Source organism: Rana temporaria, chromosome 1 (genome assembly GCF_905171775.1).
Source record: "Rana temporaria chromosome 1, aRanTem1.1, whole genome shotgun sequence".
NCBI lineage: Eukaryota > Metazoa > Chordata > Amphibia > Anura > Ranidae > Rana > Rana temporaria.
Window position 1 is genome coordinate 582273177 of NC_053489.1, and position 13302 is coordinate 582286478.

General features: G+C 44.9%; 1 protein-coding gene and 1 non-coding gene across 2 annotated transcripts in view; both read right to left on the reverse strand.

Annotated features, from left to right (window-relative positions):
• The window catches only part of GABRB1 (gamma-aminobutyric acid type A receptor subunit beta1), a 680617-nt gene that overhangs the window by 183525 nt on the left and 483790 nt on the right, over window positions 1-13302 (reverse strand). The window lies entirely within an intron of this gene.
• On the reverse strand, window positions 6541-6699 carry LOC120925707. Its single transcript, XR_005746911.1, has one exon. It is a non-coding gene; the product is annotated as a U1 spliceosomal RNA (small nuclear RNA).

Genomic DNA, 13302 nt, shown 5'->3' on the forward strand with positions numbered 1-13302 from the left:
AGCAAAGATTGCTTACTTAACTTTTTATAGACTTGCTTAGATAATCCTATTTTTGTTATTTACATCTGGCAGGTCCCCGTATGCACCGGTTTATGTCTGATGTGTTCTTTGAGATTTGTATCTCCTAGAAAGGTTTTCAGAAATGTGTCATGGAAAAGTATTGACTGTGCCGATTACCGCAAGCCAGTAAAGATTTCTTCCCGGAAAAGTTACATGAACAACAGCGAAGAGGTTGCTAACATTACCTATCTGGCTTTTAAAGTCAGGCTTTCAATTATCTCCACAGCAACTTAGTCATCGTTGCCATGTTGAATAATTTAACTACTGGCTCCTGAATATTCATAGTTATGAAAGAATATAGAGGAAACACCTGAGGCACTCAGGAAGAGACTTGTGGGAAAACAAAAGGTTTGTGAGGAAACACGCCTGCTTTTCACTCCTTATGCTGGCTCAATACTTTACTTTGCCACAGGTTCACTTTGAGAATGGCGCTACGGTGTGTGATGTATTGACATAGCAATGACAAGCTTATACTTCAAGCTTCAAGATCATCATTTCTTAATGATCAATGATTTTCCACTTGGAATTGAAAGGATCGTTTTAGACACCACATTTGTTTTCAGGGGCAGGAGGTGCACAGCTTTTAGCACCCTTAAAACAAGTAGAAATAACCCCTAAAGGCCTTAACCCTAAAACCTTCTCTGACTGTAAAGTTGATTCTAAAGATGTTGTAATCCTAACAAAAAAAGAACAATCCTGCTCTCTTATAACAGGTTTAATGGCAGAGTGCTTATGCTGTCTAATCTGTCCCTCTCTAAGCTGTAGTGGAACATCATTTTTCTAGTACATTTATCTTAAAGTGCTTTACAGAGGAAACAAAAATAAAAAATACAGGAGAAAGGCAAGCGTCGCACCGATTAGGACGGTGCCATTGCTGACAATTGCCGGCAAATGCCGCTGATTTTGAGATGCGATTTGACATCTCAAATCGCATCTCAAATCGTACCAGTGTGAACCAGGCCTAAAGGAGGAAGTTTTCGGTTTAAGTTTGAAAAAGATTAAGGAGGGAGACTCTCTGATGTTCTTGGGAAAAGTAGAAAGAGAAGAAAATACTTTTGTGGTATAACAGGGGAAGGCTCTGTCCTCCATAGAATGTATGGGTTTGAGGGACATACCGAAGACCAGAATTAGAGGAGTGTCAGGAAGGGGGAGGGGTGATAAAAGTTCAAACTGATAATGGGAATCCAAACCATGCAGGACTCTAGACCTAGTCAGGATTCTGGCAGCCATATCACTAGTGTTGGTGGGGTGTGTTGATTTACTTTTATTGTTCATATGTTAGGCTACATTCATATCTGCGTTTTTTAGTCCAGTGCAAATTATAGCGTCAGGAATCTGAAAGGTGGAGTGCGGCTGCTGGCCCCATTTACGATATTAACAGGTAGCTGGCGGCCACAGCTATTTGCTGGTATTCACTCAGCCAACAATTACCTGCGGTGATCGCTGCTACACTTACACAAAGTGTGGACCTGAAATGGACCATAAGATGCACAGGTCTCCTGTACAATTCGCACCGGAGCTGCTGCAGAGAGTTGTGAACCGACTCCATAGAGAGTCGGTCACAATCTACTGCTATGCGAACTGGATGGGGGGAAAACCACATCCAATTTGCCTAGGTGTGAACCCAGCCTTAAACCACAGAGCAACAATATCATATTTTCATAGTGGAACTAACAGCGTTGTTATCCTGCGGAAGTTAAAAATCAACAGATTGGCAGGATCGAAGCCTAGTAAAATGTTACTGAGTGGACAATAAATGCTGTGCCATTATTATTGACAGTGTCCTATATGTAATTTTTTCCTTTGACAGTAGTTCTACTTTAATTGCAGTGTTTCTTGGGCAGTGTTGATATTCGCTAATTAATTGAAATATTTGTTGAGAGTCATATTTTAAAAAGGTCATGGCCTGCTACTAACTGCAAACATTTTTACTCCATCATAATGTGTCAATGCCCTGTGTATATATTATACTGTGATTACCTTGGAATACAGAGTAAGACATTTGGCTTTTATCTGCTTCATATTACATGTTTCAGTGCTGCAGTCTATAACACTTTTAATTTGTGATGCTGTTACTGCTTTCACAAACAGGAACAAAATAATATATAGGCTGACTTTTTCATTTATAAGGAAAGGAGAACCAGATTGTTTACAAAGGGAAACATTTACGGGAGCACGATTATTATTTACGATACAATATCCAGGAAAACTACAGTGATTTATATGACAACATTTCATCTCAAAATAAAAATGGTTCAATATGAAACTGATTTTTATTTTCTCTATCCGAAGTGTCTATAGAATATAGAATGTCTGTCCGAGTGAAAAGGAAAACTTATACAAAAAAAGTGACCTTCCTAAAATGTCATTACATCAAGTGATTCTCCTCCAACCGAATGCTGGTTGGTAAAGCGTTCCATAGTCTGGGGCTCTGGAGCGCAAATCTTTGTTCTCCCTTGGACTTGTATCTGGTTTTTGGTATTTGGAGTAGATTTTGTTTGGTGGATCGCAAAACGCGATTGGAGTTGTGAGCTTTTAGTTTTTCGCATAGATATTGGGGGGCATTTCCTTGAACACATATTTATGCGTCAGACAGAGTGCTTTGAAAGTAATTCTGTCTTTTACTAGCAACCAATGGAGGCTAGATGCTCTTAAGAAGGTCTAGGCTAAGAGTTAGGCCCCGTACACACGACCAAACATGTATGCTGAAACTGGTCCGCGGGCCAGTACTTTTTTTGGGGTGGGGAATTCTTCTCACTTTGGGAGATCCTTTCTAACTTCCTGATGTATCTCTGGCAAAGAAAGTAAAATGAAAGTAAAGTAAAGTAAAATGAAATGTCCTCAATTGGTAAACCAAACCAAAAAAATTAACTGGCAGGGTTTTACCAATTACTTACTATATTCAAAACAAACCAAAAGTTTTGGGCTATGCATACACATTTCGGTTACACCATACTGGCAAAAAGTGTCAGCTGGAAAGCAAAGTTTCAGGCATTAAAGCCAAGGTTAGCACTGTTTAATGTTCTCATAAGACCAGACATTAAGTCAGAACTTAACCCTGCTATCCTTTACAGCCAAGGACGCTTCCATTTTAGCCTCTATTTGATTCAGAGTTGCCATGGTTCTGCATTTATGACACAAGCTATTTGATGGCTTGACAGTTCAGTTTAGAGAACAAGCAGCTGTGACAGTTATCAATCATGGCATGCCTTAATTGGAAGGTCACTTTCACACTGCCACGTTGCGGTTTGGCCGCAGTGTGAGTGCAGCACAGTTAGCTCCACTTTAAGCAGCACGGATACAGCAACACAACTGTTTGCATGATAGTACATATTCAGAATAGCCCTCCTTGTTCTTATATTGGACTACAAGCAATGCTTTGGACATGGGGGTGGCTAAATAACTTGGAAAAAGACTCAGAGTTGGGCTGACAAAAATTAAGCCTGGTACTCGGTTTCTTTTCGTTCAAACCTGGGGGCTAAACAATAAAGAAAAACAGGTCAAAAAAAGCAATGTTAGTACAGCTATTGTGTTCTGACAGGGGAACTGTCCCCCTCCCCCTGCCAGAATGCACCAGTCAGCTCTTGAAGCTATTGACTGCCAGTCTTGATCGGATGCCCATCGGCTGCTGGTTTTCTAGCATGCTTGTTCAACAGAAGCCGCCAGGCTGCTGTGCACACTGGCTGAATGTTTGTCGATTTTTGTTGAACTGGCCAATACTGGTCGATATTTAGCCAGTGTGTACAGGCTGTAAGATTGGGGAATCAGATTCCAGGGGTAGGTATGTTTTCCAGTGAGTACGCCAGTCCAGAACTGAGTTTTTTAGGGCCTGGTAGCCCACTTTTATTTAAAAGCACAAAAGTTCACAAATACAACAGTATTTCTGCATCTTGCATATTTAACAGTTTAGCCTCCTGGTTTTCATACTTGCCATTTGGCTGTTTCAGGCCTTTAGCCTAGGCCTAAGTTCTGTTCCTCAGAACAAACAGTTTCCTAGAGATAAGCTCAAACCTAGCTTTCTCCTGATAAGCGTCTCGCTGCTCAATCATCAAACGACATCTGCCTCCTGCAGACATGCATACACTAGCTGAACCCATGCAGCGTCTCTGACTCCTCTCAGAGGGATTGGGGATCCACCTGATTCCCTGGAACAGACTTCCTGTCTGTTGGGTGGGGCTCTGAGCCATGTTAGGTCAGAACTAAAAACCCCAAGACACAGCTGTATAATTAATGTGTCTTTCTCTCCAAAATCTGGCGTAAACCAGCAATCTTTCACATAGCACAGAGTCCCACCATCACAAGGCTTTTAGTCCACAAAAATCCTGTGGGTTGTCAGCCCACAATAGGGAATTAAGAGTTGAGTTCATTTCTAGTGGATCAACATAAATTTATCTGTACTCACAGAAAATTGAACTGATAAAATATATTCACGTATTAAAGAGATGTACAGTATGTGGTGTTTTCATTTTGACATTTTTACTTGACATATGCTTTGTCCTGTTTAACTTCCAATAAGGAAAATAGATCACACCAAGAATATTAAAGCATGAATAACAGCACAGTGCTTGTGCTGTGTCATTTGGCCCCTTGTATCATTTGAAATACCTGGCTGATCCTGCCTGGTTCTGCCCTCCCCCTGTAAACTGACTACTGTTTATCATGGCTGCTGAGCCCTTATACCATGATCAGTTTAGTTGCCTCTGTAATCCGCTCTCTCCTCTGTCCTCTCCCCCCTCCCCTCTCTGCCTGTCAGCTAGTGACTGTGGCTGCCTCTCCCCTCCTGCTGCTATCATAACTTTATATTTTTTTGGCACTCCCCAGTGTTAGATATTGCAATGTCTCCAGTGTCTATGCTTTATTAAAAAATGCCTCTGTTTACCTTATTTCCGAATGCTGATCGGCGCTCACATGACTGGCCGCCTCTCTCCTCTTCTCCTCCCGACTGATGTTAGCGGGGGATTCTTGAGAGGGAATGGCAGGCGGTCACATGAGCCCTGTGAAATAAGGTATACAGGGGCATTTTTTTTATAAAGAACACACACTGGAGACATTGCATTATTTAACACAGGGAATTGCCAGAAAATGATAAAGAGAGGGTACATGTATAAGTAAGACAGAAATGTAAGCAACGGAAATACAAAAAATTATTTCTCAAAGTTTTGCCTAAAAATAGACTTTCTTAAAGCATATTTCCACTTTTGCAGCCAAATTGGGATAACACATATTTTATATTTGTTACATGTCCCCATTTACAAATTGCAGTTTACCTTTTTTATAAGCTCTATTCTGGACTCTCCAGAAATAATTTTTTTTTTTTTTTTTGAAAAGCCTATGGCGTGTGAACACACCCAAAAAACTCCACCCGGTGCAGAAAAAATGTGCACACACATAAAGAGTGTTCACAAAAACGTGCAGACGGGTGCAACGTCAAGTGGTCCTCCTGTGAAGAGGGACCCAAACCCTGATCCCCCGGGGCGTTAGGCTCCAGACGGGGACTGAGGTACTGTGGTCCGAGCAACCGAAGCCGACACGGACCCAACTTCCTTGGAGGGACTGCCGAAACAGAACCCTCCCAGTACTAGGTGGGGCTCCCCCGAAGGGAGACCCCATGAGAGCAGGCGAACTAAGCCAGAAGGCCATGTCCACCCACTCCCAAGACGTTCAGGGCTGGCCCGAGGACCCGCACCCTACTAATCACACAGTGACAAAACGTGCACAACAAAAAAAGACAAAAAAGTGACAAACACAGGCTTAAATAAAATAAAGTGGGGGAAGGGATAGTGGAGAGGAGAGTGAAAGAAGTGGCCATTGTGGTGAAACAATGACCAGGCCCTCCGGCCAGGAATAAAAAGTTCCTCCGGTCCTAGCCAAAAGGCCCGGCCCAGGAGGCAGGTGCTAAAAAAAAGCGTGTATCTGGTGCAGTGACCGTGGTATCTTAAATCAATGTGTCCCTCACACACAGTGATCTTCAGATACCCCTGGACTGCCACTCCAGGGGCACATGCACCATAGGCTTTTCGTTCCATATCCGACCCCCCGACCGGCCAGTGCAGCCCTCCACCCCTGCCAGCTAGAGAGCCCTTCAAGGTTTTCTTGGGGAGAACTGCCGCTCAGGTAACAGCCTCCACCAATACTAGCCCCTCCAGACCCTCCGTCAACCCAGCGGATTTGCATGGCTCTACCCCGTCTTATCCCAGGGCATTACCAGCTTCTCCAACCGGATCGCTGACAGAGATAGCACTTACACCAGCCAGCCAGAAGGCCAGACTAGAACTCGGCAAAAAGACCAAGACCAAGCGCAGTACCCATCCTCACCAGGAGCACCCTTCCAGATGGCTCAGACTCAACCATGGGCCGGCCCCCAGTATTCTGTCGGGCAGCACAGCGTAGTCCCTGCTGAAACCATCCTTCCAGGTGCAATGACGTCATTGGATTGCATCCACCCTCCCCATGTAGGAGGTGCTTCAGCGCTCCGCTGACAACTGATAAGGACAGATACCACACCCAGTCCCAGCCAAAAGGCCGAGAAGCGGCAGGGAAGACAACCACGATCAGCACGGCCTAGAGTGTGCAATAGCCGAGCCTCGCCCTGGGAGAACCACCTTCATGATCATGGTGTCTCCCCTGCCAGGTAAGTCCAGAAATAAAAAATACTCTTTGTTTATTAGGGGCCTGGCAGAACATCATTATCAATTGGAATTATATTTGAACACTGTGGGCCAGATCCACAAAGAACTTACGGTGGCGTATCTATTGATACGCCCCGTAAGTTCTACGATGCGCCGTCGTATCTTTGTTTTTTATCCACAAAACAAGATACGCCTGAATGTGGGCTAGATCCGACTGACGTACGTCTTAGTACGCCGTCGGATCTTAGGTGCATATTTATGCTGGCCGCTAGGTGGCGATTCCGTTGATTTCCGCGTAGAGTATGCAAATTAGCTAGATACGCAGATTCTTAAACGTACGTCTGCCCGGGCGCATTTTTTTACATCGTTTACGTAAGGCTTTTTTCTGCGTAACGTTATCCCTGCCTCTATGAGGTGTACGCAATGTTAGGTATGGACGTCGGGACAGCGTAACATTTTTCGTCGTTTACATTGTTTGCATAAAACGTTTGCGAATAGGGCTTTGCGTAAATTACGTTCACGTCGAAAGCATTGACTATTTGCGACGTGATTTCGAGCATGCGCACTGGGATACCCCCACTGACGCGCATGCACCGTTAAAAAAAACGTCATTTACGTGGGGTCAAGATGAATTAACATAAAACACGCCCACATCTTAGTCATTTGATTTCGCGCCCTTACGCCGACACATTTACACTACGCCGCCGTAACTTATGGCGCAAATTCTTTCTGGATAAGGAACCTCCGCTCTAAGTTACAGCGGCGTAGTGTATCTGAGACACGCTACGCCTGCCGAAAGATAGGCAGTTCTTTGTGGATCTGATCCTGGCATCAATATCCTCCTGTGATAGTGCTGCTCGTGTGTCCCCTGCAGCGTGTGGCCAATGCGCTATGCGATCGCTGAGTTCTTCAGACTCGACTGATCGCAGAACAAGGTCAAGGGCCAATCACAGCAGTCTTTACCACGTGATCAGCTGTCAGCCAATAACAGTTGATCACAGAAGTAAACAGAAGCTTGTTATCTGCTTTATTTCCCTCAGTGCCTCTCAGTGCCCTTCAGTGCAGCCTATCAGAGCCCATCAGTGCCACCTATCGGTGCCCATCAGTGCCAACTATCAGTGCAGCCTCATCAGTGCCCACCAGTGCCGCCTCATCAGTGCCCACCAGTGCAGCCTAATCAGTGCCCACCAGTGCAGCCTCATCAGCGCACATTAGTGAAGAAGAAGTGCCTGTTTGCAAAATTTTATAACAAGCTAAAAAAAAATTTGTTTTTTTTTCTTCCAAATTTTTTTTTTAGCAAAAAATACCACCAAAAGAAAGCTTTATTTGTGTGAAAATTATAAAAATGGTGTTTGGTTATAGTGTTGCATGACCGTGCAATTGTCATTTAAATTGCGACAGCACTGAAAGCTGAAAATTGGCCTGGGAAGGAAGGGGGTATAAAAGCCCAGTAAGCAAGTGGTTAAAGGTGTAGAGCATGGGTCTTCAAACTATGGCCCTCCAGTTGTTCAGGAACTACAATTCCCATCATGCCTAGTAATGTCTGTGAATGTCAGAGTTTTACAATGCCTCATGGGATGTGTAGTTCCGCAACAGCTGGAGGGCCGTAGTTTGAGGATCCCTGGTGTAGAGGATTGGCTACTTGCATTGCACGTTAATCAGGACAGACTTAGGACAGGCATATTCTAACATTGTTTAAAAAATCTTGCAACAAGCATGATGCCTTCTCTTGAGAAACATCTAAAAGATATCTAAAAAAAAAAAAAAAAAAAAAAAAAAATAGGTATGCTGTGTGAATGAGAGCACATAATAAGGTTTTCTCAGATTCAGTGGCGGTCCATCCATTGGGGGAAACCAGACACTGCCCCCTCTCTCCACCTCTATCTATGGCCACAGTGGCCACCCCCTATTCATGCATTCGACCCCTTTCAGGGCACCGGGGGCATGAATTACAGAGGTTCTAATAGGCTTCAAAATCAGGTGGGCTCGGGACGCAGAGGATGTGCGTCGATTCCCACCCAGGTGTGTTACAACAGCGAATAAATATTTGCTATTGAAGCTCAATCCAGCCAATCAGAAGCGGGTGTGAGACCCATTTTCCGATTGGCCAAAAGAGAAGACTCTCGGTGGCCGCGGAGGAGGAGGGAGGAAATGGATCATGCCGTGATAACCCGGAGAACGAGAGGCTTAAGGAGAACAGCAGGAGAACGGGAGGCCACCGAGCAGGGGAAGCCGCTGGTGATGGGGTAAGTGCTACCAACCGAATGACCTGGGGGTGGGGGAGGGGTGGTGGCATACTGTTTGCTGCCCCCCCCCCCAAAAAAAAAATCCACGGACCGCCATTGCTCAGATTTGACTGTAAAAGTGGAAATACACTTTAATAGCTGGATTCAGAAAGCCCGCCTTAACTTTGCGGCGGCGTAGTGTATCGTGTTTACACTACGCCGCCGTAAGTTAGCGAGGCAAGTACATGATTCACAAAGTACTTGCCTGCTAAGTTACGGCGGCGTATCGTAAATGCGGCGGGCGTAAGCGCGCCTAATTCAAAATAGGCTGAGGGGGCGTGTTTTATGTTAATTTGGGTTGACCTGACGTGATTGATGTTTTTTTGGAACGGCGCATGCGCCGTCCGTGTACATATCCCAGTGTGCATTGCAGCTAAGTACGCCGCACGGTCGTATTGGTTTCGACGTGGACGTAAATGACGTAAATCCCTATTCACGGACGACTTACGCAAATGACGTAAAATTTTCAAATTTCGACGCGAGAACGACGGCCATACTTAACATTACTATTCCAGCTATTTGATGGAATAACTTTAGGCCTGAAAGTGCGTTACGTAAACGGCGTATCTTTACTGTGTCGGGCAAGCGTACGTTTGTGAATCGGCGTATCTACTCATTTACATATTCTAGGCCGACCGCAATGGAAGCGCCACCTAGCGGTCAGCCTAAAAAGTACACTTTAGGATACGACGGTGTAAGACACTTACGCCGCTCGTATCTGAGCCTAATTTAAGCGTATCTGGTTACCAGAATATGCTTAAATTAGCGTTGGCGCAAATTCAGACTTAGGCTGGCGTATCTACTGATACGCCAGCCTAAGTCTTTCTGAATCTAGCTATAAGTTTGAAGTCTTCAGCTGCTTATATTTTGTCTTCCATGGTTTCTCCCTCTGTCCCTTCTTATCAATATGCTAATCATTTTTATTTCCCTTTTCACTACATACCATATGATGTCATCAATGGGTCTCTATGCTTCTCTGTGTAATGCAGACAGATCATAGCTAGTAGGAGGGGCCAGTAAGGTGATGTACATAGCTTCCTGAATACAACAGACATTACAGCACCCTGTCTCAAGAGCCATCTGCCCTGATGCAAGCAGTCGACTGGCTCTGGGGAGAAGTTATACAAATATCTGTGGTAGAGTAAGGGCTCTTTCACATGGAGCGGATCCGTATTGATCCGCTCCGTTAGCCCGTTTGGCTCAGTGGGAATTCCTCCGTTAATCCCCACTGAGCTGTCGGCGGACAGGGCGGTCCCCGCACACTGTGCAGAGACCGCCCTGTCTCTCTTCCGCTCTCCCCTATGGGGAATCGGATGAATACGGACCGTGTGTCCGTATTCATCCGATCCGTTCCGCCAGACGGAAGAAAAATAGGGTTTTCTTCCGTCTGAAAAAGCGGAACTTTGCGGACGCGGATCGTTACGGACGTTAGCGGATGCATCATCTGCTAATGTCTGCAATCCCATAGGGATACATTACAAGTTTGTAAACGGACTTGTAATACACGGTCCGTTCGTCCGCACGTGTGAAAGGGCCCTAAATTATTTGTATTGAAAATCTAGATTGAGGGCCCATATGAACTGTACATTATAATAGCATGTTTAAACATAATGTTCATCAAACTTTATTTTGCTGATATTACAGGACTGTGATCTGCTAGTCAGAAAAACAATTCACCTGTACATACGGTACATTTCTAGTTTTATTGGGGATAACGAATTTCTCGGCTCCATGTGAGAAGTACGGCACGTGTTGGTAAGAGACTTCTAAATACACAGCTGAACAGTGGAAGGGTGGGATGCGGGGAGAGGTAAAATCAGAATGAGGTCATGGTTTGAAGAGTCACTCAGCGGGTTTTTGATCAGACAGTGAAAGCACGTTTCGTCTCTCAGCAAAACACTGGGCAGACAGACGGTAAGGTGGCAAGATTTTCAAGCTAGTAAACACACAAAGAAATAATAACATAATGAAAAATACTGGATGTTCTTTATTTGCTAATCGTTTATTAATGAACTCAATACACAGATGTCCTTGATTAATGTCTATTGTCCATAATTGTGGCAGGTGTGACACACTTTCTTCCTAAAATGAGTAAATTTGCTGTGATCTTGCCGTTTGATCAGGAAAATAACAGGGAGAATGTCTAAGGTTTCATTCACACCAAAAAGTGCATTTGCATGCTCTATTGCGTCTTAAAATGTCCTTCAATGCTTTTTCAATTTTTTTTTAACTTTACTAAACTTTATTCTTAAGAATACCTCAAATGACTGTATTGACAATTATGGGGCAGATCCACGTACAGCGGCGCATCTGTACGCCGGCGCAGCGTATCTAAGATACGCTACGCCGCCGTAACTTATTTTTTTTTTTTCGAATCCTCAAAGAATTTGCGCCGTAAGTTACGGCGGCGTAGTGTATCTTTGGCAGCATAATGGCGCGGGATTCAAATGGATGTAATGCACCGTCCGTGGGGGTATCCCAGTGCGCATGCTCGAAATTAACCCGGAACAAGCCAATGCTCACGACGGTGACGTCATACTACGCAAATCCCTATTCGCGAACGACTTACGCAAACGACGTAAAAAATTCAAAATGCGAGGCGGGAACGACGGCCATACTTAACATTAAGTACGCCTCATAATAGCAGCTTAAAAAAAATGCGCCGGCCGGACGTACGTTCGTGGATTGCCGTAACTAGTTAATTTGCATACTCGACGCGGAATTCGACGGAAATGCCACCTAGCGGCCGCCGAAAAATTGCAGCTTAGATCCGACGGCGTACTAAGACGTACGCCTGTCGGATCCAGCCGAGATGCCATCGTATCTTGTTTTGAAGATACAAAACAAAGATACGACGCGCAAAATTTGAAATTACGTGGCGTATCAAGAGATACGCCGGCGTAATACTTTTGTGGATCTGCCCCAGTGTGTGTTGTTTTGCACTTACATGCATTTGCACACGTTAATCTTTGGAAAACGTCTGCTAATGTTGTCTTAGGCCATGTACAGACGAGCATACATGTACGATGAAACCGGTCCGCCGGACCGTTTTCACCGTACATGTATGCCCGGGGATTTCTGTATGGTGGCTGTACTCACCATCATACAGAAATCCGTGCGTAAACAATACGCGGGGCGTGGCCGTGGCGTCGCCGCGACGATGACGCGGCGACGTGGGCGACCCTGCCAGTTCAATGCTTCCACGCATGCGTCAAAGTCATTCGACGCATGCGAGGGATAGCGGGCGCTCGGACATGTACGGTAGGTCTGTACAGACGACCGAACATGTCCGAGGGGACAGGATTCCAGCGGGCTGTTTTAAAACAAGCCCGGAAATATTTGCCCGCTGGGAAAAGGCCCGGCGGGCAAATGTATGCTGGAATCCTGTCCGCTCGGGCCTACACACGACCGAACATGTCTGCTGAAACTGGTCCGCGGACCAGTTTCAGCAGACATGTTCGGTCGTGTGTACGGGGCCTTATGGTTAGCATTGGTTCGGAGCATGTGTGTTTGTACTTTGGACTTTAGTCCGACTGACTTGTGTACACACGATCGGATAATCCGACAAGACACATTTGTTGTCTGACAATTTGAGAGCATGGCTATCCAACATTTGTTGTCGGAAATTCCGACAATAATTGTCCGATGGAGCGTACACACGGTCGGATTGTCCGACAAAACCCTTCCATCACACAATTGTTGTCGGAATATCTGATCGTTTGTACGCGCCTTGAGATTGAATGATTTTAATCCAGCAAAATCTTTATAGGTTTGGATAAAGTGGGGGAAGGTTGGGACCTCTGTCAGGTTTTTACTGCTTTCCATGGCTCTGTTAAGGCCCATGCACACGATCTGACTTTTTGACAACAACGGTCCGACGGACGTGTTTTATCGGACAATCCGACCGTGTGTATGCTCCATTGGACAATTATTTACGGTTTTTCAACAGACAAATGTTCGCTGTGCATGCTCTCAAACTTTCCAGCAACAAATGTCCGATGGAGGATAATCCTATCGTGTGTACACAAGTCCATCAGACTAAAGTCCAAAGTACAAACACGCCTGCTCAGAACCAATGCTAAAGATCAGACAACAATAGCAGAAGTTTCCCAAAGGGTGGCAGTAAAGAGCTGAAAAAACATGTAATTTGGTGAAAGTTGGCTGAAAATGTTCTACCGTGTGTATGCAGAACAAGTTCACGGCTAACGCCCATTTGGACAAAAATCCACGGAAAAGTCAGATGGAAGTCCAATCGTGTGTATGAGGCTTTAGTGAGATTAAAGCAGACTATACACTAGTAGGTTTCCCTTGTAAACATTTTTATTGAA